The sequence below is a fragment of the Nothobranchius furzeri genome, chromosome 1 (genome assembly GCF_043380555.1).
Source record: "Nothobranchius furzeri strain GRZ-AD chromosome 1, NfurGRZ-RIMD1, whole genome shotgun sequence".
NCBI lineage: Eukaryota > Metazoa > Chordata > Actinopteri > Cyprinodontiformes > Nothobranchiidae > Nothobranchius > Nothobranchius furzeri.
In genome coordinates, this window is record NC_091741.1 from 59,404,500 (window position 1) to 59,431,376 (window position 26,877).

General features: G+C 47.3%; 1 protein-coding gene across 2 annotated transcripts in view; it reads left to right on the forward strand.

Moving 5' to 3' along the window:
* LOC107382964 (anoctamin-4) overlaps positions 1 to 26,877 on the forward strand; it is a 101,317-nt gene that overhangs the window by 31,764 nt on the left and 42,676 nt on the right. Inside the window, exon 1 of one of the 2 annotated variants that reach the window (XM_054739511.2) lies at positions 2,111 to 2,549. The exons of the other annotated variant lie outside the window; for it this stretch is intronic. The gene's annotated coding sequence lies outside the window, so the exon portion shown is untranslated. Of the gene's footprint in view, positions 1 to 2,110; positions 2,550 to 26,877 lie in introns of those variants that run through there. 2 annotated transcript variants of the gene reach the window in all.

A 26,877-nucleotide genomic window follows, 5' to 3' on the forward strand; every position in this document is an offset into this window, starting at 1 on the left:
GCTGAGTCCCATTCTGTCCCGCTCTGAACTTGAGACAGTTATCCACACCTTCATCTCCTCACGCTTAGACTACTGCAACACTCTTTTCACGTGTCTGAGCAGAACCTCCCTGAACCGTCTACAGGTGGTTCAGAATGTCTGTGCTCGGCTTCTGACCAACTCCTCCAAACACACCCACATCACTCTAGCCTGGCCTGCCAGACTCTGTTTAATTCCGCCCAGAGAAAGAGTCTGGTAACTCACAGGAAGAGAGGCACTTGAAGGGCAGGACTAGACAGCTCAAAAATAACCAATCAGAAAAAAGGCGGAAATGCCGACTGTACCACGCGATGCTGTATTTTTTGCTGTATTAAAAAAAATGGCATCTAGCAACGACGCAAACATATTTTACTTTTAGAAGAAATGCTTTTAGTACTTCTACTTGTTGTGGTTTCAAAGACATTCAACTCATTTAGAACAGAGGAAAGAACCGCAGCGAACTCCGCCGCTGTCTTCGTTGTTTATGAAAAACTGAGCGTCGCTGTGTGTGACATCCGCGATGCTGTAGAATTTTTGCTGTTGTCAAAAAAGCACCTGGTGACAGCGCAAACATCTTTCCTCAGAAGAAAGACTTTCAAGCGCTTCTACTTGTTGTTGTTTTAAAGATGTGTCCAAGTCATTTAGAACAGAGGAAAGAGCCACAGCGAACTCCACTTCAGTCGCCATGTTTATGACAAACTCGGTGTTGTGGTGTGTGACGTATGCTACTCAGCGCTGATTGGCTTGGTTAGAATTATCATGAGGTGGGATTATGTGAATAGGAGAGTTCCCAGACACTTTCTCTGTACAGAATTAAAGAGAGGAGGAGTCTGGCAGGCCAGGCTAACACCACCCCATTCTCATCCAGCTTCACTGGCTGCCAGTCAACTTCAGGGTTCATTTCCAGATCCTGGTTCTGGTCTATAGGGCCTTACATAGACAAGTACCATCTTACATTGGTGATCTTAGTCCCTACACCCCCAGCAGGTCCCTGAGGTCCAGTGATCAAAGTCTACTGGTTGTGCAGCACCAGGCTAAAGACCAAAGGTGACAGATCATTTGCTGCTGTGGCCCCCAGACTCTGGACCTCTCTCCCCCTGAGCCTGAGATCAGTGGACTCAGTGGTCTCCTTTAAAAAGCAACTGAAACTCACCTGTTCAGGCTGGTTTTGGTGTGACCTTCATCATCACCTTCTCCTTATTCTGCTCTTTCTACCAATTCTTCCATTCCTGTAATCCACTGATTTCCCTCTTTCCTTTTCCTTACATGTTTAATCACTTTGTTTTCTCATGTCAAAAAATGGTTTAATCATTTTTAAAAAATCATTTTTTTTATATTTTTATTTTTTTGTTTTTGTGAAACGCCTCGTGATTTTTATCTTGAGAGGCACTATGGAAAAGATTTCTTTCTTTATTTCTTTCTTTCTTTCTTTCTATGTGCGAGAACCACAACATTAGTAAATTGCTGCGCAAATTGTTGCACAGCTCCTTGGGGGGTTCTAGGACTCTCGAAGGCACTAAATAAACACAGGCCATTTTGCATCTATCTATCCAAAGGTGGGTAAATGCAAAAAGCTCAAACTTTCTGTACATCTTTGTGCTTTGGGTTTTGAAGTAACTGATGTAGAAGTCTGATCCTTTGTTCATCATGTCTACAGGGAAAGTTTTGTTTATCAGCGTGCTTCTAAACCCTGGGTTGATCATCTCCATTCTTTTTTGTGAAAACTCCATATTGACCTGAGATGTGTGTGTGTGTGTGTGTGTGTGTGTGTGTGTGTGTGTGTGTGTGTGTGTGTGTGTGTGTGTGTGTGTGTGTGTGTGTGTGTGTGTGTGTGTGTGTGTGTGTGTGTGTGTGTGTGTGTGTGTGTGTGTGTGTGTGTGTGTGTGTGCCCTTGAGTCTCCACTGAAGGTACCCCTCACACTGTGATCATTGCCAGCTGTCATTGTGCTGGACTGCAGCAACACTGACACAGCCAGCCCTTTGTCCTGATTGGCCACTATCAGAGCAGCTTCACCTCTGATTGGTTGCCTGGGAAGTCTGCTTAGAAAAGCCGATGAGTGTCATACACACCCACCATCTCTCTCTCTCTCTCTCTCTCTCTCTCTAGCTCTCTCTCTGACACTGTAAACATCCTACTCATGCTTGTGCAATTTTGACTTCTTTTTTCTCCTTAAAAGATCTTTGACAGCTTTAACAACCTTTCCTGTGACAGCTCCATCTGAGTGTGTGTTTGTGTGCTTGAGAAGCATCAGAAGAAGGAGTAATGATGAGTTTGGACTAAAGTGGGGATGCTGCTTTCCCTCGTGGAACGTCGTGTTTGTTTTCCACAGCGAGGTCATTTGTACACTATCGCTGAAGGGAAAGCCGGGGTGATTGCTCTGTGCCTGTGTGTGTTTGCATGTTTGTGTGTGTTTTTGGAGGAGTCATCAGGCTGTTTTGGCATTTGCTTCGGCTCAGCTGAGAAGCCCCCCTCCTTTCTCCTTCGCTCTGAGGGGTGAAGCTGCCTCTGTTCCTCTGCCCACCTTCACACGGTGAGTGTTGTCAAGTTGTCTTGAAGCAAAGGCAGCTTGTTCTTCAGAGAGGGTGGTTTTTCTGCTGCAGTGCCTTCTCACATCTCACTCACACTCCTCTGTATGTGTTCTCATTTCTCATGATCGCCTCTCTGTGACCATGCAAGCAAATGACCTTCACACACCCTCCCAGCTTTGCACCTTCATCAGAGAAACCCTTCATTCACGCCAAAGCATCACTCCTGACATACACATGTGGGCTGTGTCATTTGCAAGGACACAGTTTGTCAGTGTGTGTCTGCTGAAACCTTGTTGCACAGGCAATAATAGCAGGTCAGCAGATTTGAACTCCATCATTCATTTGGGAGAACATGTACCCAAGGGCATTAGACCCTATTCCCTCAGCAACATGCTCTTTTAATTTCAGTCTTTAACCTTGTGTGTTATCTGAACATGAGACTGAGAAATGTATTCAAGCAAGACACCTAATCCTACTGGGTGTGACAAAGCGTCTGAGGAAAACTTAAGATGTTGCAAATCCTGATGGTCACCTTAAGAAGAAAGTAGAGTTTGTGAGAATGGTGCAACTGCAAAATGAACACAACTAAACTAAACTACAGATGTTTATGAACTAATCAAATCTTTTGAACAGTTCTTCAAAGCAAAATGTTTCAGCTAGGGGCTGCAGTAGCGTATGGATGCATACTTACAAACCTGGCTGCTTCACGTTAAGCTTTGGAATATTGCTGCAGGAGTTCATGAACCAGTGTGGTGGTGCTGGTCACTCTAGCACAGGGGTCACTAACATGGTGGCCCCCTGAACCATATAAGGGTCCCACAGGCCTTTTCTCTGAAAAGCACAGCAAGTCTAAGATAAAAATAAACATGTTCTGTTGCCATTTTTTAAGTACAAATGCATTACTATAGATGCAAAAAGTTAAATATGTTTATTATAAACAAAGTTTACTTTAACTGTGATCTGTTAGTTCAACAGCCACTACCTCTTCATATGGTTTAATACCCATCAGAATCAGAATCAGAATCAGAAAAGGTTTATTGCCATTGTCAGTGAACAAACAATTCACAAACTAGGATCTTGCTTCGGTACTAATGTGCTACATATAACATGAATAATAAGATTAAAAATAGAATAAAATAGAATAAAACTTTCAGCGATAAAAAATGGCAGGTAATGATAACATGGCCGATAACGTGACGTTGTGTCGAGTACAGAAGATGAGCATGGTTGTGTGTTTATAAGCTATTCACAAGTCTAACGGCAGATGGAAAGAAGCTGTTCTTATGGTGGGAGGTTCTGGTCCGGATGGACCGTAACCTCCCGCCTGAGGGAAGCGGCTCAAAAAGTCTGTGACCCGGGTGAGAAGGGTCAGCTGCTATCCGACCTGCATGTCCCCGAGTCCTGGAGACGTACATGTCCTGGAGAGATGGAAGGCTGCAGCCAATCACCTTCTCAGCAGAGCACACAATGTGCTGCAGTCTATGTTTGTCCCTCACTGTGGCTCCAGCGTACCACACAGCGATGGAGGAGGTGAGGATGGACTCAATGATGGCCGTGTAAAACTGCACCATCATCTGGGTCGGCAGCTTGGCCTTTTTCAACTGCCGCAGAAAGTACATCCTCTGCTGGGCCTTTTTGATCAGGGAGCTGATGGATGGCTCCCACCTAAGGTCATGTGTGATGGTGGTTCCGAGGAAGCGGAAGGAGTCCACAGTGGTGACGGGGGTGTCCGTCAGGACGAGGGGGGAGAGATGGGGCTGTGACTTTCCTGAATTCCACAATCATCTCCACTGTCTTCTGAGCATTGAGCTCCAGGTTGTTGCTGCTGCACCAGTACACCAGCCGTTCCACCTCCCTCCTGTAGGCGGACTCATCACCGTCAGAGATGAGCCCGATGAGGGTGGTGTCATCTGCAAACTTGATCAGTTTAACGGAGTCATGGCTCAAGGTGCAGCAGTTTGTGTACAGGGAGAAGAGCAGAGGAGAAAGTACACAGCCCTGTGGAGATCCTGTGCTAATTGTCTTAGTGGTGGAAACATTCTTCCCCAGCCACACGCACTGCCTACGGTCTGTCAGGAAGTCAGTGATCCACCTGCAGGTGGAATTGGGTACGTTTAGCAGTACCCAGTATGAAGTAGCTCTCAGCTTCAAAATGGTTGGTGACTTCTGTTCTAGCAGATGCACGTAAAAAAATAAAAGAATATGGTGCAAAAGTTCATTTAGTTTTGTAGCTCAGCTTAAAAGGTGAAACTAACATATGAAAGACTGATTATATGCAAAACCAGATATTCAGAATCTTTTAGCTTACATCTAACCCAACATTCAAAATCTCTTGTGAATAGGTTCAATATTCTAGTGTGACACTCCAACCAGCTGATTACACCTGCAAAGGGTTCCTGAGCCTTTAAATGGTCTCTCAGTCTAAGTAGAATTACTGACATAAATAGATTTTTGCACCAGATTCAAATTTATGGGGGGTTCATCTGTACTTGTGCTAAGATTATATGAAGTGTAGCACCTCCAGTGGTTCATGTGTTGAGAAATTCTGGATAATTTCCCTTAAAATTTAAAAGGAAAACCAAATGTCAAATGAATTTGCAGTGTTTGCCTCTTTTGAAGAAGAAGCACACAAACATCTTCTGGTGGTGTTCTTAAAGTAGGAGCATAAGAATGGCCCAACCTTCCACATGAAGAGGTGTAGAATATCCTTTCATTGTCACCAGTGTCTGAAATGTTTCATGGAATTGATTAGTGGTGACCTGTGACGTCCTGCTGACCTGTCATATGTTCCAGTCTTTCTAGGCAGTAAAGTAAATGTTGGTGCCTAATCTACGTGTGTTCAACCCTCCCATTGTCCTATCGGGTGACCCCTCTTGGAAAGGCAACTGTTAAGCAGGGTTGATGGTTTATCCATTGAGGTCCATGTGGCAGGGGTGAGGTGGTGCTCACTCCTCACCCCTGCCACATGGACCCAAGAGGATAAACCATCAACCCTGCTCCTTTCCTGGAGGGGTCACCTGGTAGGACAGTGGAAGGGTTAAAAGTAAAACTGTCTGAATTTTTCAAAAAGACTTGTTTAATTTTCTCACCCTAAACTGTGCTGATGTTGGGTCCTCCACAGTTTGAATTGATTTTAGAGGAATAAATGTAATTTAGGTTTATTTTGTACAGCATATTTTTTGTTTATTAAGTAACAGCAGAAATCTGCCACCTGTTGAAATAATTTAGTGACTAAATGGCTGCATGGTGACGCAGTGGTTAGCACTGTTGCCTCGCAGCACGAAGGTTGCAGGTTCGAAACTCGGCTCGGCTGCAGTCTTTCTGCGTGGAGTTGCGTGTTCTCCCCATGCATGCGTGGGATTCCTCCGGGTACTCCGGTTTCCCCCACAAATCACAACATGCCCTATAGGTTATAAATTGTAAGTCGCTTTGGATAAAAGCCTCTGCTAAATGAATAAACATAAACATAATGAACATAAACTACAGTTTCTTAAAATGTGAACTCTTGGATTGTTATGTTTTACACAGTCAGAAAGTGTTTTATAAAATCCTTTCATTTCAAGAGAAAGTGATCAGATTATATGTCTGAAGGCATTCATTTATTAATTCAACTTTGCAACAATACTCTGTTAGGATGAAATGAGCACAAACTAAATGCCTAGCAGACAGATGCTTTCTGGGTGTGTCCTCTGGGTGTAATGCTCGTGTTCATTTTGTCTTTTCACCCAAAGAAGCACATGCTCCATCTTAATCGATCCGATTTTAGTATTAAACTAAATATTAATTATTATTTTTCCACAATCCAGCAGCTATATTTTAAATGTTAAAAATAACATTTGAACAGATGAACTGTTCCATCCATCCATCCATCCATTTCCATCCGCTTATCCGGAGTCGGGTCGTGGGGGCAGCAGCCTAAGTCAAGAGGCCCAGACTTCCCTCTCCCCAGCCACTTGGGCCAGCTCCTCCGGGGGGATCCCAAGGCGTTCCCTGGCCAGGTGAGAGACATAGTCCCTCCACCGTGTCCTGGGTCTACCTTTAGGTCTCCTCCTGGTTGGACGTGCCTGGAAAACCTCACCAGGGAGGCGTCCAGGGGGCATCCTGATCAGATGCCCAAGCCACCTCAACTGGCTCCTCTCGATGTGGAGGAGCAGCGGGTCTACTCCGAGCCCCTCCCAGATGACCGCGCTTCTAACCCTATCTCTAAGGGAGAGCCCAGCCACTCTTTGGAGAAAACTCAGTTTGGCCACTTGTATCCGCAATCTCGTTCTTTCGGTCACTACCCAAAGCTCATGACCATAGGTGAGGGTAGGAACGTAGATCCACTGGTAAATCGAGAGCTTCGCCTTCTGACTCAGCTCTCTCTTCACCACGACAGACCGGTACAACGCCCGCATCACTGCAGATGCAGCACCAGTCCGCCTATCGATCTCACGCTCCAGTTTTCCCTCACTCATGAACAAGACCCAGAGATACTTAAACTCCTCCACTTGAGGCAGGACCTCATCCCTGGCCCGGAGAAGGCATTTTACCCTTTTCCGAATCAAGACCATGGTCTCAGATTTAGAGGAGCTGATTCTCGTCCCAGCTGCTTCACACTCGGCTGTGAACCGCTCCAGCGAAAGCTGAAGATCACATTCTGATGAAGGAAACAGGACCACATTATCTGTAAAAAGCAGAGACCTGATCCTCAGGCCACCAAAACGGATGCCCTCCACACCTTGGCTGTGCCTAGAAATCCTGTCCATAAAGGTAATGAACAGAATCGGTGACAAAGGGCAGCCTTCGCGGAGTCCAACTCTCACTGGGAACGAGCCCGACTTAAGCTTGGTTTAGGCTTGACGCATTCACTTTTCGCTTGGTGATGCAGCTCGCGGCTGGAAAGCGCTTCACAACTCGCAGCGTTTATGGTTCATGCGGCTTGTCTCTGCGGTGAGCCAATGTTCTCCCAAACTGAATGGGGCAGCATGGAGCTCTACAGCATGCATCCAACACTACACCATAGTAGAAGTAGAAATTACTGTTTAAAACATGGCATTCCAGCATTTTTTAACAGCGGCCTCGTCTTTTCCGACAGTGCAGCTATTTCTCTCCAAGAATTAATAACAACATGTTGATCACGGTGATCTTTGAGAGCTGAATCATACAAATGTCTGTATTTACGAACCTCTGCCACACTAGTTCTTGCCAGTCCGCCATGTTTTTCCGCGTCCGACCGTCCGCGTGGTTAGAAATTTTCCTAGGTGCGCGTTGCGGAAATTTTGGGCTGTGCAGAGGCGCGGTGGAGGGGCGTGGCTGTTAAAATGATGCAATTTCGCCCTGGAGCCGTGCGGACCTCGCGGACGCGTCAAGCATAAACCAACCTTTACTGCTGGCAATGCGGACCAAGCTCTGACACCGGTCATACAGGGACCTAACAGCCCGCATCAGGGGGCCTGGTACCCTATACTCCCGGAGTACCCCTCACAGGGCCCCCCGAGGGACGCGGTCAAATGCCTTCTCCAAATCCAAAAAACACATGTAGACTGGTTGGGCAAATTCCCACACATCCTCCAGGATCCCCTTAAGGGTATAGAGCTGGTCTAGTGTTCCACGGCCAGGACAAAAACCACATTGCTCCTCCTGAATCTGAGGTTCAACAATCCGACTGACCCTCCTCTCCAAAACCCCTGAATAGACCTTACCAGGAAGGCTCAGGAGTGTGATCCCCCTATAGTTGGAACGCACCCTGTGGTCCTCCTTTTTAAATAAAGGGACCACTACCCCGGTCTGCCAGCCCAGTGGGACTGCCCTAATGTCCACGCGATATTGCAGAGCCTTGTCAGCCAACACTGCCTCACAACATCCAGAGCCTTAAGGAATGCCGAGCGGATCTCATCCACCCCTGGAGCCTTGCCACAGAGAACCTTTTCAACCACCTCAGTGACCTCAGCACCAGAGATTTGAGAGGCCAACCCAAAGTCTCCAAACTCTGCTTCCTCACTGGAAGACGTGTCGGCGGGATTGAGGAGATCTTTGAAGTATTCTGCCCACCGATCTACAACGTCCTGAGTAGAGGTCAGCAGCACACCGTCCCCACTATAGATAGTGTTGGTAGCACACTCCCCCTCTGAGGCGCCGGATGGTGGACCAGAATCTCCTCGAAGCCGTACGGAAGTCTTGCCCCATGGTCTCACCAAACTCCTCCCATGCCCGGGTTTTTGCCTTGGCGACCACCCGAGCCGCGTTCCACTTGGACTGCCGGTAACTGTCAGCTGCCTCTGGAGTCCCACAGGCCAAAAAGACCTGATAGAACTCTATCGTCAGCTTGACAGCATCCCTAACCGCCAGTGTCCACCAGCGTGTTCGGGGGTTGCCACCACGACAGGCACCAACGATCCTGCGACCACAGCTCCGGTCGGCCGCCTCAACAATGGAGGCACGGAACAGGGTCCATTCAGACTCAATGCCCCTCGCCTCCCCCGGAACATTTTGAAAGTTCTGTCGGAGGTGGGAATTAAAGCTCCTTCTGACAGGAGACTCTGCCAGAAGTTCCCAGCAGACCCTCACGATACGTTTGGGCCTGCCTGGTCTGACCGGCATCCTCCCCCACCATCTGAGCCAACTCACCACCAGGTAGTGGTCAGTTGACAGCTCCGCCCCTCTCATCACCCGAGTGTCCAAGACATGCGGCCGCAGGTCAGATGAAACAACAACAAAGTCGATCATCGAGCTGCGGCCTAAGGTATTCTGGTGCCAAGAGCACATATGGACAACTTTATGTCTGAACATGGTGTTCATTATGGACAATCCATGACTAGAACAGAAGTCCAATAACAAAACACCACTCGAATTCAGATGGGGGGCCATTCCTCCCAACCATACCTCTCCAGGTCTCACTGTCGTTGCCCACGTGAGCGTTAAAGTCCCCCTGCAGAACTAGGGAGTCACCGCAAGGAGCACTTTCCAGCACCCCCTCCAAGGTCTCCAAAAAGGGTGGGTAGTCTGAACTGTAGTTTGGTGCATAAGCACAGACCACAGTCAGAGCCCATCCCCCCACACGTAGGCGGAGGGAGGCTACCCTCTCATTCACTGGGGAAAGTAAAAACTGATATCTGCATCTGGTGTATTCTACAACTGCATCTTATTAGGGTTCCAAGCCCAAAGGGCAGGGAACCCTATTGTTTTTCTACAGATTTTTCATTATTTTTCTTCTTCTCCGCTAATACTGTATGGGGGCAGGAGCCTGAAATTGCCAGGAAAAATCTGACATGGCAGTCTGATAGAAAATCCTGACCGCTACTCAGATTAGAAAATTTGGACCCCGAGTCACCTAGGTGGCGCTATTGCGGAGGTGAACACGTTTCACCTACTAGCTCCCAAACCATAGGTCCTACAGTCAAAAACTTTATATGTACATGATCCTTGATTGATTCTGCATGTTATTTGTATTGGCCACGCCCATTTCCGCCTAACTTTAGGTTACTATCGTAACCCCGGTTCTCTGAGTAACATGAGTGAGATGTCTCACTATGGGATACGCCCCTCCGCGGACTCCTCAGAAGCACTTATCTCAATACGCCAATCCTGATTGGCCAGTGACCGTGACGTATGCGTCCCCCTGCTACTATAAGTAGCAAGCGTCCCCACGCACGCACTATTCAAGATAAACACCTCTTCTCGCTTCGCCCAGCAAGAAGGGTTGTCTGGTGAGACATCTCACTCATGTTACTCAGAGAACCGGGGTTACGATAGTAACCTAAAGTTCTCTTTCTTAACATTCGTTTCAATGTCTCACTATGGGATATGGAGACTCCCGTATTGCCAGACAGCTTATCCAGCGATCACCAACCTACAGGGATACGTCTTGGCCCGCCAAAGACCCCACACTCAGAATCGTGTGAGTCATTGCAGGGACCGAAACATCAAGCTTATAGAAGCGTGCAAATGCAAGTGGAGAAGCCCAACTTGTTGCAGCACAAATCTCCTGGATTGACAGCCCCCGAAAAAGGGCCCAAGAAGCAGACAGGCCCCTAGTAGAATGGGCCCTGAGCCCAACAGGTGCCTGAATGCCCTGACAGGAGTAAGCCATAGAAATAGCCTCCACAATCCAGTGGGAAAGCCTCTGCTTTGTGACGGGTTTCCCCTTACGAGGCCCACCCCATGACACAAAAAGCTGGTCCCCCCTACGAAGGTTCTCCGTCCGATTCACATACTCCTTAAGCGCGCGAATCGGACACAGCTTGTGCCACCGCTCCTCCTCAGGAGAGGAGAAGGGTGGTGGGTAGAAAGCTGTGAGGATAATAGGAGAAAAGGAGCCCACTACCTTAGGCACAAAGGCAGGGTTGGGCTTCAAGGACACCTTCATGTCACCTGGTGCAAACTGGGTGCAGGATGGGTGCACAGAGAGAGCCTGTAAGTCACTAACTCGCTTTGCAGATACCAAAGCCAGGAGTAGCACCACCTTAAGAGACAGAATCTTAAGGTCCAGGCCGTCCATAGGTTCAAATGGAGGCCCGGAGAGGGCCGACAGCACCAAGGACAGATCCCATGAGGGCACCAGGGGTAGAGACACAGGGAGAAGCCTGCACGCGCCCCTCATGAAGCTACACACCAGGGGGTGTTGACCTGCCAATTTCCTCCCAAAACCCAAGTGTCGGGCGGAAATGGCTGCTAGGTACACTTTAATGGTGGAGAAAGCCTTCTTCCCATCCAACAAGTCTTGCAGGAAAGACAGAATGACGTTCACCGGGCATTGGAAGGGTGAGACCTCCCTGCCCTGACACCAGGCTTCAAACACCCTCCATTTACAGTCATATAGGGACCTAGTGGAGGGGGCCCTAGCATTCTGAATTGTTCGAATGACTGCCTGGGGCAGCTCTGCTGACACTAGCCCACACCCCTCAGGGGCCAGGCCCACAGGGCCAGCCGTTCTGGATGAGGGTGGAAGATCGAGCTTCCCGCTTGGGACACCAGGTCCCTGCGAAGTGGCAGTTTCCAAGGTTGGCCCTCCAGGAGCTGGAAAATGTCCGCCACCCAATGCATGGCTGGCCAGTATGGGGCCACAAGAATGAGAGTGTGGCACTGGCTTCGTACACTCAGCAAGGTGGGTGGTATCAGGGCCACTGGGGGAAAAGCGTAAAGCAGTCCCCGTGGCCAGTCGTGCGCCAGCGCGTCCACGCCGAGTGGAGCGTCTCGGTCGCGCAGGGAGAAGAACAGAGGACACTGAGCATTCTCCTTGGAGGCAAAAAGATCCACTACGGCTGTGCCGAACCGGATCCAAATCTGTTCCAACACTGCTGGATGCAGGCTCCAATCCCCGTACAGGGGTGTCCCTCTAGACAACAGATCCGCCCCCCGATTCAGAACACCCGGGACGTGGGTGGCTCTGATTGAGAGGAGATGCCTGCTGCACCATAGGATCAGTCTGCGTGCCAGCGTGTGTAACCGCATGGAGCGCAGCCCCCCCTGGCGGTTTATATAAGCCACAGTCGTGGTGTTGTCTGTTCTCACTAGGACATGATGGCCGGAGAGAAAAGGCAGGAAGCGCTTCAGGGCCAGAAAGACCGCGAGGAGTTCCAGATAATTTATGTGTGTCCCCCAGAGCTCTCTGCTCCACACACCCCTGACAGAGCGACCCTCCAGGAGCCCCCCCCCCCCCCCCCCCCAACCTGACAGGCTCGCATCTGTCGTGACCACTTTCCTCACGAGAACCAACCCCAAAGGCACCCCCTGTGCCAAGAGGGAGGGGTGACGCCAACAACGGAGCGCTGCGACGCACGCTGCAGAGACCGTCACCCTGCGCGCTCTGTGGCGCACTGGAGAGAGACCCAGAGAAGCCACCCAGCGTTGAAAATCTCTCATGTGTAGACGGCCGAGTGGTACCACTGAAATAGCCGACGCCATGAGACCCAAAAGCCTGAGGCATAACACAAACCGCACCGAACTGTGTAGGCGGAAGCGCGCCAGGCAGAGCGAGAGCGCGTTCACGCGCGGTGTCGAGAGACGGGCCGTGAACGCCCCTGAGTCCAGATTCAGACCTAGAAAGGTTATTTTCTGGGAGGGGAGTAAAGAGCTTTTCTGCCAGTTTATTCTGAAACCCAGACCACACAAGTGATGGATCACAACCAGCGTGTTTGACGCTACCTCCTCTCTGGACCGTGCCAGCAGGAGCCAGTCGTCTAAATACGTGGCCAGCCGAATGCCCCTCCCTCTCAGAGGGGCGATCGCCGCCTCCGTACACCTGACAAACACCCACGGGCTCAGCGAGAAGCCGAATGGGAGCACGGTGTATTCGTAACACACTCCCTGAAAGGCAAACCTCAGAAATTTCCTGAGGGGAGGGTACACGGGAATATGAAAGTATGCTTCCCTCGGGTCGATTGAAGTGAACCAGTCGTTCTGGTGAATCAGACGCAAAAGGGATGAGAGCGTGAGCATTTTGAATCTGTACTTTCTGAGGCATTGGTTCAGGGCCCTCAGATCCAGGATCGGGCGAACCCCGGTCCCTCCCCGTTTTGGGACCAGGAAGTACCTGGAGTAGAAACCGCTCTGAGACCGATCGGGAGGCACAATGCATATCGCTCCCTTCTCCAGCAGGGAGGAGATTTCTCCCTGAAGGATGTGAGCTGACGTCCCCTGGGCGTGGGAGAACACTACGCCGGAGAATCGAGGAGGAACAGAAGTGAATTGGAGCCTGTAACCCCTCGAAATAGTTCTCAGCACCCAACGTGAAGCAGAAACCGCTGTCCATTCCTCCATGTGAGTGGAGAGCGGTGACGCAGCCGTGACACACGGAGCAGCAGCTCCCTCCAGAGGTTGTGGGGCAGCGGTGCTCGTGGCAACCACTGCGCATGCGCGGGGGCTTTGTGCTTTGACGGCCCAGGCGTACGGGGACGACCCGTGGCTGGCGGGAAAGTCCGCGAGGGGCCGCCCCCGCCTGGAACTGCTCATGGGCAACATTTTTATTGATTTTTGCTGTGCCCTTGACATTTTGTCTGGATGCGGCAGCGAACTTTTTAATGCTCCTTGAGCATGACATGTTTGTGAAAAACAATGTGAGTGCTTGTGACGTGTGTTTTGAGCCGGCACAGCCGGCTGCACGTCCTGGCCCCACCCTGGACCGCTCGGGGACTCTGCCGGAGGGGTTCCGTGAGGGGGGGAGAAGGCACCATGGCAACATCGAACAGGAGGAGCTGGCGAACGGGGAACTGCCAGCTGCAGCGTCGGGAGGGAAAGAACTCCGTCAGGCTGCCCTCTTCTTCTTCCGCACCTGCTGACCGCCGGGTCGGGTGGGTTGTCCCGGCGGCGGAGCGGCTTTGTTGCCGGATCTCTGAGGCCAAACTGGTCGAGGCGCTGAGCCCGAAGGAGCTGGTTGGACAGCTTGAGGCTTCGGGCGCTTTGGGATCCGGAACTGAGGCTGGGCTCGGACAGCCGCCTGAGGAAGGTTCGGCCGAGCCGGCACCGCCGGTGAGGGCTTACGGGGAAGGCAGAGATGAAGGGCTTCATCCTCTTTCTTTTTGGCCTCACACCGTTGCTGCATTGATGCCAGGGCAGAGCCAAAAATGCGTTCAGGCACGATTGGCATGTCCAAAATGTCCTCCTTCTCTCTATCAGAGAGGTTGGTGATGTTCAGCCATCGTGCACGTTCTTGAAGCACCATCATGCCCATAGCTTTACCCGTGGCCTGGACTGCGCAGCGCTGCACACGCAGGCAGATTTCGGTCAGTACGATGATTTCCTCCCACACCTCCGTGTCCGGCTTCGTATTCATGTCCTCACAGAGCTCGGCTTGGTACGCCGAGAGCATGGAGGAGACATTCAAAGTTCGGACGGAGATGGCGGCAGCCTTGTACGCCCTCTTGTTCAGCGCCGACTGGAAGCGGTCCGCCTTCGCAGGGAGAGCGGGAGGCCTGGAGGAAGTTGCCGAGAGCCGTGGGTGCAGGTGGGCTGCAACCAGCGGTTCCATCGGCGGCATGCGAAGCATGCCAGCCTTCTCCATCCCCTCGAAGTCCAGCGAGGAGGCTCCTTGGACAGGAGACCTGGAGCTGAAAGGGTGTTTGTCCCAGGAGGACCTCACTTCTTGGAGAAGCTCCTGGAAGGCGGGAAGGAGAGGCTTTGCCGCCCTTGTGGCCTGAGGCAGCTTCTTCCCCTCGTAGCGGGATCTGACAGCCTCAGTGACCATGGTGGGCCAAGGGATGTTGAGCCTGGTCGCAGCGCGTCGGCAGACTGACTGCATGTCCAGGTGGGCGGCCGGAGAAGTCGCTCCATCCCTGGGAGAGGACGGAAAGCTAGGCATGGAGGCCTGAGCGATGGGGAGAAAAACGTCGTCATCCTCGTCCTCCTCTGAAATGAGGAGTTCCGAGGTGTCCTCGTCGTCTCCGTAGTCCAACTCCAACACGTCCTCGACGGGGTGGCTCGGACCGGCCGGTTCGAGCTGTGAGCCCCAGCTGAGTTCGGCACACGGTTCCGGCTCCGGGAGGACATGTTCGCTGGCGTCCCCAGGCGGTGGCCCAGGGGCCGGCAGGCAAGGTTTCCTTCCCCGTCAGGCTAGCTTGGCGCGCTAGCCGCCGGCGAAGGCTCTTCAGGGTGAAGCAAGCACAGCTCTCACATGACCCGGGGACTTCCAATGCCAGCTGGGCGTGTTCCAGCCCGAGGCAGCTCGAGCAGACCTTGTGCGGGTCTTTGCTCGAGATTTTGTTCCCACAGGTACAGAGGCGAGCTCCTGCGCCGTCGACTCCTCTGGTGGGAGGAGTGGCTTCCATGTAGACTAACTGGTGTGTTAGCAGAGAACGAACAGGTGCACTAGAGTGTGAAGCTGCTCGTTATGCCCCGAGCCTATGGTGAAGGCCAGGACAGAAGAACAGTAAGTTAACGTTCGGCGACGGAGAGAATATTAGCTGGCTCCGTCTGTGAACAGTTGAGCTAACTTACCTCAGAGATAAGCGACCACCGAAGCGAGAAGAGGTGATTGAATAGTGCGTGCGTGGGGACGCTTGCTACTTATAGTAGCAGGGGGACGCGTACGTCACGGTCACTGGCCAATCAGGATTGGCGTATTGAGATAAGTGCTTCTGAGGAATCCGCGGAGGGGCGTATCCCATAGTGAGACATCGAAACGAATGTTAAGAAAGAGAACTAGATTTTTTGCTAGATCGCAAAAAATGCAAAACTTAGTTTTAATCACCTATTCGTCATTTTTCGTCGAATCAACTTCAACTTCGTACATATGATCTACAGACTATGATAAGTTGTTGTGACGAAGAAAAACGTGAAAATACTGAAAATTGGGCTAATGACACCATGTCAAAATCGGTGAGCTAGCTAGCACATGTCCTAATTGATGATATCTCCACCATTTTTCACGATAGAATGATGAGACACTAGACCCTTACAAAGTATGAGCGGTAAGCCCTATCTACCCAATTTTGTTTGGATTCGCCAATAAGGGGCGCTAAAGAGTCAAAAAGTTTGTTTCAGCAAAACGGCTTGATGGATTTCCACAGAACTTGGCACATATGTTAATCGTCGGACCCTTAAGCTATATTTTGAAAATGATTAAAAAGTGGGCGTGGCTTATAGGCTTTAAAAAATTTTGCCCTTTTCCTCATGAAAAATACATATTCTATACAGAAAGTTACAATCCATATCAGTCATAGCGACATCTACAATCGCAGAAAAAAGTTTGAATTTTGTCCAATAGGTGGCGCTGTTGTACCCCAAAAATGTTTTTGGCATGTTTCTCCCCATTTCTTTCGTAAAAAAAAAAACAAATGGTCTCATCCAGTATGTTCATTGAGTCCGTCAAATTTAGAAGAGTATTTAAAAAATAATTAAAACTAATTAGTAGAAATTTGCATAGTAAGTCAAACGTACTTTCGTTAACTCCTCCCGGCCGTCAAACTCAATCACATCACAACTTTCCCTGACAAGAGAGGAGGAGCGGCTGACCAAACGATGTGAAGGGATTTTGGATAATTAGCTTTTTTTTAATATGATTTTTTTAAATAATTTTTTGGGAATGAAAATGTTTTTTTAGGATAACTTCAAAAGATTTTGACATTTTTCAAAGCTCTTCATAACAGTCATACCTAAGGTCGATTTAAGTGTATGTCTTGATTTTCAACTTGATTAAACAATAGGGGGCGCTATAATAATAATAATAATAATAATAATACATTTTATTTCAAAGCGCCTTTCAGGACACCCAAGGTCACTTTACACAAAACACGTAATAAAATACAATAAAACAATAATAAAACCCAAAGAAGAAAAAACAGAGAGAAACATTTCAATAAAATCAGAGCTTGGAGAGCTATAAATAGGAAGAAATTATACTGCTGAACTGGCTAAATGGATCTGCACGAAACTTAGAGGTTGTCATCATTATAGAGTCTTAAGACTACATTATCAATATGGTAGTGATTGACTAAAGTGGGCGTGGTTTATGATCATTTAAAATTTAAAATTTGAAAAATTTCCTAAAAATCATTATTTGCATGAAAGAGGCTAAGATTGGCAGGTTTTGTTAACTGGGTAGCCTTGAGCTTATGTCACGAAAATCGCAGCTCCATGAAGAGGTTTGCGCTTTACATTTATGAAAATACATTTTTAGGCTAGCAGTTGTAGCGCAAATTCTGTTAACATAATCTTCTTGGAATTTGCCACAAAGTACACTCTTAGGTGGTTTATGAAACATAAATCTTGTCGTCTTGATTTGAGCTCCCCCTTGTGTTTAATTATTTGACTTATTTTAGTTTACAGCCACTAATGCAAATATTATTTTATTGTAAGAAAAGTTTAACATTTATGATCCTTATAAAAATACGAGCAGAATAGTGACATCACAGAGGCAATCTGGGAATATTTTGAGATTTTTGTACAAAAGCATTGATTTTTAATGAATTTTTTACTTTTTGCCAGTTTTTTTGTATAGTTGGACAAAAAGTTAATAATTTTTGTTAGAAAGTTTTTTTAGGAATAAAGTAAATATAAAACATTTATAACATTCCACATGTACCTATGGTGATCTGAGATTTTACTGTTAATTTTAGAAAGTAGCACTATTTTTTTATGAATATTTTAATTTTTGTTGTGACCCTTATAGTTATATTTACCAATTTTTCTTCAAAAAACTTGGAGTCTACTGATTTAAAAACAACATCATATTATTCCACATGTTAACATTGCCATGTGAGAATATTTTGGTAATTTAATGATTGTCTATTTCTTTTTCAGGATTTTTTAAAAACATTTGATCAGAAAGTCACAAAATGAAACTCATAGTTTTTGTTGAAAATCTATTCAATCTATGGACATTATCAAGTATTGATGTTATTCCTAATATACTCTTTATGTATAGATTATTGTTTGGTAATCTTTAGATCAAATATGCATTTTATAATGTAGTTTTTGTTTTGGACTCTTTCATCCATTCAACCACCCAGCCACACGCTGGTGGGAATGGGCTAAAATGTAGCCACACCTTCTCTGAGGTGCACTGAGAGACGAGGCAGCGTTTTCTGGTCAGAGTTGGGATCGATCCTTCATCCTGTTGATTACCGCACATGCCGTTCCATTTCCTGAGCTAATTCTGTCCCATGCAGAACATGATTTCGCTCATTAAATCTTCACATTCTTTGATAAGGATACAGTGGAATTTGATTGTATTAACGATTGAGAAGTCAGCCATGCCTGTGAAAGATATGTGTATAGGCTAAGCAAAAAGTTTCATGACGTATCCTGAGTGTTACTTTCATTGCGCCGGTTGAAGTGAGCTGACGGGACGCCGGCGGGAGAACGTGTTTTTGGGGCGGGACCGCGTGAGGACTGGGGAAGTTGAGGGCGGGGCTGGGTGGGCGACTGGCGCTGGTGGCTTGGAACCCGTTGATAACTGCTTGCAGTTCTAGTTTATTTTATTTTTGGAATTCTAGAAATAAATACTTCGTCAGCATTATTACTACCCATTCTGGGAACCAGAGGGTTTTATATAAAACCCTAAATGCAGTTTTGTCAACTGATAACTCTTCTACGGTTGCAATCACAGATGATCTCTGCTCCCAATTTTTAAATTTTTTCCCAGACAAAGTCTCCAATATTAGGAGTTTAATCATTTCCCCTGGAGATGTTCTGCTACCCGTATCTGTTTGTACTGGATGCTTTGATATAAATAAACTTTACTTACTTACTTTGACCATTTTGAGCCTATCACACTGCCTGCCCTGGAGAGACATTAATATCTTCCATGAAGCCATCAGGATGTCCTGATGACATTGTACCAGCCAGACTCTTCCGGGAAGTTCTTCCAGTGGTAGCCCCTTATGTGCTCAACATTATTAACTCCAGCCTTGTTTCGGGAATTATACCCTCCTTTTTTTAAACATGCTGTGCTTCAACCACTATTGAAAAAATCTGGCCTAGACCCAACTGTCCTTGGGAACTTTCGCCCCATTTCAAAGCTCCCTTTCTTGTCAAAATTGTTGGAAAAGGCTGTTTATAATTAAATTATGCCCCATCTGAACAATTTTTGGGTCTTGGATAAATTTCAATTTGATTTTAGACAATATCACAGCACAGAATCTGCTCACATCAGGGTTTTTAATTATATTATTTTAGCCACTGATTCCAGTTCCCATGTTGCCCTGGTGATGTTGGACCTCTCAGCTGCATTTGACATGGTTGACCATGACATTTTATTGTCCCGCCTTGAGAATTTGGTCGGCATTAAGGGATCTGCGCTTGACTGGTTCTGCTCCTACTTTGACAACAGGTCTATTAGAGTTAGGATGGATGACTGTTCATCTTCCTCTGCTGCTCTTCCTTGGGGCGTGCCACAGGGGGTCTATCCTCGGCCCCCTTTCATTTAGCATTTATATTCTTCCACTGGGACTAATCTTCAGGAAGTTCAACATTAACTTTCATCTTTATGCGGACAACTGCCAGATTTATGTTCCCTTAAAGACTTTTACCTCCATCCAGCCGCTCCTTGATTGCCTGGGTGAGGTTAAAGACTGGCTGGCAGCAAATTTTCTGCTGCTGAATGATTTTAAGACTGGGTTTATTGTTTTTACTCCTGATGGCTCGTCTTCCTCCGCTCCTGATTTTTCTGCTCTTCCTTTTAAAATTAGTCAAACAATTGTTAATCTTGGAATGAAAATGGATGTGGCTCTAAAAATGTACCCTCACGTTAATCACATTTTTAAATCATGTTTTTATCAGCTGAGACATCTTTCCAAACTAAAACCCATTCTGAATCGGCGCCACCTCGAGACAACCATTCACGCTTTCATCACCTCAAGGTTGGACTACTCCAAGGCAATTCTGTTTGGTATTTCAAAAGCCGCATTAGCTCGCCTTCAGCTGATACAGAATGCGACAGCAAGATTTCTGACTAATAAGGACCATCGGCAGCACATCACTCCAATTTTAGCAAGACTTCACTGGCTTCCTGTGCACTATCGTATATGTTTAAAAATTTTATTGTTTGTTTTAAGGCATTGAATGGCTTAGCACCACCTTGCATTTCCGAGTTACTCACTCCTTATGTGCCGGGCAGGACTCTCCGTTCAGGTGACCTACACCTACTACAGATTCCCCATCTACGCTGCAAAACCCGTGGTGAACGAGCTTTTTCTGTCTACACTCCGAAACTCTGGAATGATCTCCCGTTGAATATCAGACTCTCCCCCTCCATTGGGGTTTTTAAGTCTCACTTAAAGACTTACTTTTATTCCCTTGCTTTTACTGCCTAGCTATTTTATCTAGGTTTATTTACACTATTCTTTTACCGATTTGATTGACTTCTCTTGTTCGGTTCTTTGTGCTATGCTCTAGCTGTTTTATTCTTTTACATTATTCTTTTAACCTTATATGTTTTTACCCCAGTACAGCACTTAGGTCAGCTCACATGCTGTTTTTAAATGTGCTCTATCAAATAAATGGAATGGAATGGAAAATGAACTGTTTGCAGCTCTAAATGAACTCATTTAGAAATATAGAGAGCCATTTGTTCATAGTTAAGCTTATATTAAGAATCACAAGAGACCACAGCTACCTAACACCCACAGAATATTAAATGTTTAATCACTTTGTGTTGGCTAAAGAGACACTGGCAAAGCCTTAGAATAAAGAGACCATCATACACTGATTAAATATGTATCTGACACACTAAGATGCATACCCTACTTACCTCTGCACATTTTAATTTTAAAGAGCTGCATGCTCAACATTCTGCAGCTATATGGAGCTGGTTTTAATTATTGAGATGGTGTACTGAGAGAAAGCAGATGAAGTGGGATCAGTTCAGTCAATAAACTTGGTTTTGCTATTATTACTAATTTTATTTTATATTTCAGCCATAAACTTTACCAAAAAGCATGCATACCTTATTTAAAAGTGAAACTAAAGTAATCAAATTGTGTATTCAGTAAGAATAATCTTAACACAGTTTTAGTACTGACAGGTCCATCGTCTTTCCTGCTAAATCTTGACATTTGTTTCTGGAATATTTAGTTTATATGGGGGGGGGGGGGGGGGGGGGGGGCAGGACTTAGACTTACTGCAGCCCACCACTAGGGGGCATTTGGGGTGATTTTACTCCTCTGTGCAGCTTTAAATGTTGGTGGTGACAATTAATCAAGTGCATTATGTTTTTCAGTAGAAGCCATAATATAACATTTGATTTTTTTATAATCTAAGCCACCACCATTGTTGTGTCTATCCTCAAACTTCTATGGCACGTTGCAGCATCTTGTATCAGAGTAAACAAATAATCACTTTGTTGTGAACTGAAGTAAGATTTCTGTACTTATTTTACTTGTTGGCCTGATTAAGCGTAAGAAGAAGAAGAAGAAGAAGAAGAAGAAGAAGAAGAAGAAGAAGATCATTTCAAAAGTGCCTCTCAAGATAAAAATCACGAAGCGCTTCACAAAAACAAAAAATGAAAAATATAAAAAAGCATAAAATGTTTAAAAATTTATTTTTAATTTGCAAAAATAGACAATTGTGATTAAAAAAATGTTAAGAAACTGGCTACAAACATCATACAGTTCGCCAACTGCACGTGTAAGGACGAACGACCAAATATCAGCTAGCTTCTGTCTTCAGAGGGGGACCAGGCAGGGATACCCACTCTCCCCCTCACTGTTTGCTATCTAGCCACTAGCGGCAGCAATTAGGCAAACAACCGGTATTAAAGGGATACAGTGTAAGAAAATAGAACATAAGATCAGTCTTTATGCAGATGATGTTTTACCCTTTCTCCGGAATTCTCAATCGTCTCTCTCTCTCATTCAATAGAACTGATAAACTCTGTTACAAAAGTTTCAGATTACTCTATAAACTGGTTAAAATCCACAGTTCTACCAATTAATTTCTCTTTTGTCAATATACTTAATACACAATTGGAGTCAGGGAATATCACATACCTGGGAATTAATGTCTCTCCCAAGTTAGCAGATCTAATCAAACTAAACTACATCCCACTTTTAAAGAAAGTGGAAGAGGATCTTGCAAGATGGAAATCCTTACCGATATCACTCATGGGGAGGGTTGCTATAATTAAAATGATGGTCTTACCCAGAATAAATTACTTATTTTCAATGATCTCAAACAAACCAACAGCTGACTGGTTTAAATCTCTGGACTCCTCAATTACAAATTCCTTTGGCAGGATAAACCTCCACGAATTAGCTTAAAAATGCTTCAGAAGACCAAAGACTGAGGAGGACTGGATCTACCCAACTTTTATTATTATTTCTTAGCCAACAGGCTGCAATATATACCAAGATGGTTGCAAGATAACCCACTAGATGAGTCTTGGTTAGACATAGAACAGACACTTTGCAATTCGATAGAGCTTTCAGACTTACCATTTATTAGCTCAAGCATAAGAAAACACGAAGGCTTCAAAAGTATTAGTATCAGCACCTCTCCGACAGCATGGTGGGAGTATCTTAAAATGACAGTCTTCACTAGTACCATGCAGACACACACCTATCTGGAATAATTCTGATATTTTGCAAAATAATAAAATGATGAACCTTCCGGACTGGAAAAATAAAGGAATCCTATACCTGGAACACATATATGAAGGATTGGACTTCATCCCATTTAATAGAATAGTCTCCCAATTTGGAATGGATAAGAATAGCTTTTTAGAATACCACCAAATTAAATCTGTAGTCAAACAAAAATTTAAGCTCGATAAAATAGAATTACAAACACCACCAAGGGTATTAGACTTCTATAATCTCAAACCCCCAAACTACTGTCTAAAGTATATAAGACACTGGGCTGCATGGTGGCGCAGTGGTTAGCACAGTTGCCTCGCAGCACGAAGGTTGCAGGTTCGAAACTCGGCTGTGGACTTTCTGCGTGGAGTTGCGTGTTCTCCCCATGCATGCGTGGGTTTCCTCCGGGTACTCCGGTTTCCCCCACAGATCACAACATGCCCTATAGGTTATAAATTGTAAGTCACTTTGGATAAAAGCGTCCGCTAAATAAATAAACATAAATAAACATAAGACACCGTCCAAAATAGACGATAGAATAGCAATCCCTATTGAAAAATGGGAGGTGGATCTATCAGTCAGCTTTGACCAGAACTTCTGGTCCCAAACTTGTTTAAAACTTATAAAATGATCAGACACTCCAATTTACAATTAATTCAGTACAAAATTCTACACAGGGTACACTATACAGGTCATCGGATGTTCAAGATGGGGTTGGTGTCGTCTGACACCTGTACACACTGCACAAACAACGTTCCTGACAATTACATTCATGCACTGTGGTCCTGTCCACCTGTCCAGGAATTTTGGGGTAGAGTGTGTGAAGGCCTGTCAAAGTGTCTGAAATGTCATATCCCAACCACCCCCTCTCTTTGTTTACTGGGAAACCTGGACGATGTCCCGATAGAAACATCTTTGGTTCACGTGGTTCTGACTGCCATATGCATTGCTAAGAAAACTATCCTCTTGAATTGGAAAAATAGAGAAACTCTCTGCATTAACCAGTATAGAAATCTTTTGTTAGATCATATTACACTTGATTTAGCCTCTGCTTCCACTTCAGATCAATCTCTCTGGGCTCCTTTGATTGGTTCCATCACATAGCGAGGGTGGGGGACCGTTGGTGTTGTCCTGCGGGATGGTGTGGGTGGGGGGATGGGGTGCCTGAGTTTGGAGTATCCGGATGTTCCCTGGAGCTGGGTTCACCTGGGGTGTCTGGGACTGGGGGGGCATTGCCCCCCTCTGGAGGTGCTTGGGTTGCCTCGGGCGGTGGACTACTGGCGGTTGTGAGTGGGGCCCCTTGGAGGTCTTGGCGGCGACCATGGGTCACTGCCTGGCAGCTGCATTACCCCTGAGTGGGTCTGGGTGGGGACCTGGGGGCTCGGGGTTTGGGGGTGGCTGGCCCCGAGTGGGGATCTGGGTGGGGCCTTGGGGGTCGGGTCCTGATATGTATGCTGCCGGGAAGAAGGCAGGAACATGCAGCAGTGCCTGGCCCGGGTTCGGGGGCCTCAGGTAGACCTTGGCTCCTCTGCTGTCCCATCGCAGGGGAGGGGGAGGTCCAGGAGGGGGAGGACCCAACCTTACCTCGATGTCCCATGTCTTATATATTCTGGAAGTTGTGTAAATGCAGGGATGGGCATAGATATTCTGCTGGGGTGGGGCTGGGTGCGTGCCCTCGGACTCCGTGAGGCTCTGTAATGCTGCTGCTTTGGGCCCTGGCAGGATGGGCTCGGGTCTCCATGCCCTGGGTGGCAATTTGACAACAGAGGTGCCTATTGGGGCCAGTAGGGGAGCTGGCTCCCTGGAGGGCTAAGCCCAACCTGCCATTCCTCCCCGTCCCCACATATTTCTCTCCTCCTGCTCCCTCACATCATCACACAAACATACACATAGGACCTTGTGGGGTGGACAAGTCAGGGAGTGCGGGTATGGACCCCATTTCCGCATTCCTGTGGCAACCTGCCCCCCAATTTTATTTGCACCTTATACACTTCCACTGACGACATTCCACGCAAACACACACTTAGGGCCTTGGGAGTGAGCACATTCAACGGCACTTGGCAGGGGGATTTCTCAGCCTCCTCCCTGGTGCCAGTGCCCACTTCCAATTTTAAACCGCACTTAGACACTGAGGCCTGTGGGTGCAAGTGGGGTGATGCGGTGGCATCAGCTAGCATAGGCCAGACAATGCCCGCACTGCCCGCTCACCACAGCCATGGAATACACCTCATGAACACACAACACTATATTGGAGCAGGCGGATGGAGACTAGGGGTCTTAGCACACCTCTGTTGTTGCTTGGCTTCCTGGGGCTGGAGACTAGGAGGGAGATCTGGCCATTTGGTTGTGGTCTGGGGTGGTGGGTTGCTGTGCTCAGCATTGGGCGGGGGAGCCTACACATCAGCACCCCAGCAGAAAGGGTCAAACTCTGGTAACCGGTGATGGTTGTACCCAATGTGCAGCAGTACCGGGACCAGGGTGAATAGGGTGTGTATGTGTATGTGCATGTGCATGAGTGGGTGTCTGGCGTGCATTTTTGTAAGTCTTGGGTTGTATGTGCATGTGTGAGCATGAGGGAGGGAGTGTGTGACTGTGTTTGTGTATGACTGTATATGTCAGGTGGGGCCTTTGACTCCTCCCCTCTCCTGGAACTTCTTTTGATCTTCATCCCCCCTCCCCCTGCCTCACATGGTGTGGGGTGTGGTGCCTTGGTCTGCCTGAGTGTTCAAGATTTTTGGCATCTGCCTGACCAATACCAGTGGCTGCCTGGTGGGGTCTGGGTCCCTGGGCTCTGCTGGGTCCCCAGCGGGGGTGGTCGCCCCTGGGTCCCGGGCCGCTCGGTCCCGGGCTCAGCCGGCTAGGGGGTGGGAGGCTGCGGGCGGGCCTGTGGGCTTGCCGCTGATATCTCCCGGGACTCTGCCGGCTGCTGGTTGTGGCCCCTCGGGGCGATCCTCTGTGCCTCTCGAGGGGAGTGGGGGCCTTTCTGGTTGCAGTCTCCCTGGGGTTCGTGTTCTGGGGCAGCGTCTGGATCTCTGGGACTTGGAGCTCCCCCGTCTCCTACACATCTTTGGGGGGCAGATCTGTGGTCCCTCACACTCTCTATTGGACGCTCCTATAGAGAAACCTTACATAAACAAGCGCGTGTACACACACAGGTGCTCACATGGTGCTCTCAAAAGTATGGGCTTAGGCACGTTAAACACAGGTCTTAAGGCTATGGTGGGCACTTGATGCACTGTGATTTATTATCGTGTGATTGTTCAGTTAAACAATGTTGATTATATATTTCTGCATCAAGTTGACACAGTGATAGCTTGATCTTGTTGTATTGTTGTTGTGTCCCATTTTTTTGTTCTTTTGCTTTTTTTTCTTGTCTTTTTCTGCAGGTCTAGAAGCAGACTCTTGTTCATTATTGTTTATTTCTGTGGACCCCCCCCCCCCCCTCTCTCTCTCCCCACCTTTTGTTTTTTCCTTTCACTTTCACCTCTGACTCCGTGTCTGGTCGGAATTACAAAGCATTCAAAGACAATAACAATAAAGTTTGAAGTATCAGGCGGGACATTAAAAGCAGACGCTTTGATGCTCCACCTGAGAGTAAATTTGTAAGGCTTGTTACCAGCATTCAGATATCATTTCTGTTTGCTTCACAGCCAGACAGGACACGGTAAAAAAAAATAAAATAAAATAAAAGATGGTGCTTGTCCATGTAAGGCCCTGTAGACCAGAACCAGGATCTTGAAATGAACCCTGAAGTTAACTGGCAGCCAGTGAAGCTCGAGGAGAAGCGGGGTGATGTGGGTGTGTTTGGAGGATTTGGTCAGAAGCCGAGCACTGGCATTCTGAACCATCTGTAGACGGTTCAGGGAGGTTCTGCTCAGACACGTGAAAAGAGAGTTACAGTAGTCTTAAGTGTGAGGAGATGAAGGTGTGGATAATTGTCTCAAGTTCAGAGCAAGACAGAATGGGACTCAGCTTAGCAATGTTTCTGAGATGGAAGAAGGAAGAGCAAACAAGAGAACTGACATGAGAATCCAGGGTGAGAGCTTGGTCAAAGGTCACGCCAAGATTCCTGACAGAAGGTTTGGTGTGAGAAGCAAGCTGACCAAGAGAGTCTCTGACTTTGGGAACCAGCTTGACTGGGGCACAGATGAGGATCTCAGTCTTATCTTCATTCAGCTGAAGAAAGCTCCCAGCCATCCAGGTTTTGACAGAGTCTAAGCAGGTGTGTAACAGCTGCAGCTTAGACATCTCATGGGGCTTAAAGGAGATGTACAGTTGGATGTCATCTGCATAAAGATGGTAAGAGATTCCTTTGAACGAGCTCAGGATGTGCTGAAGAGGA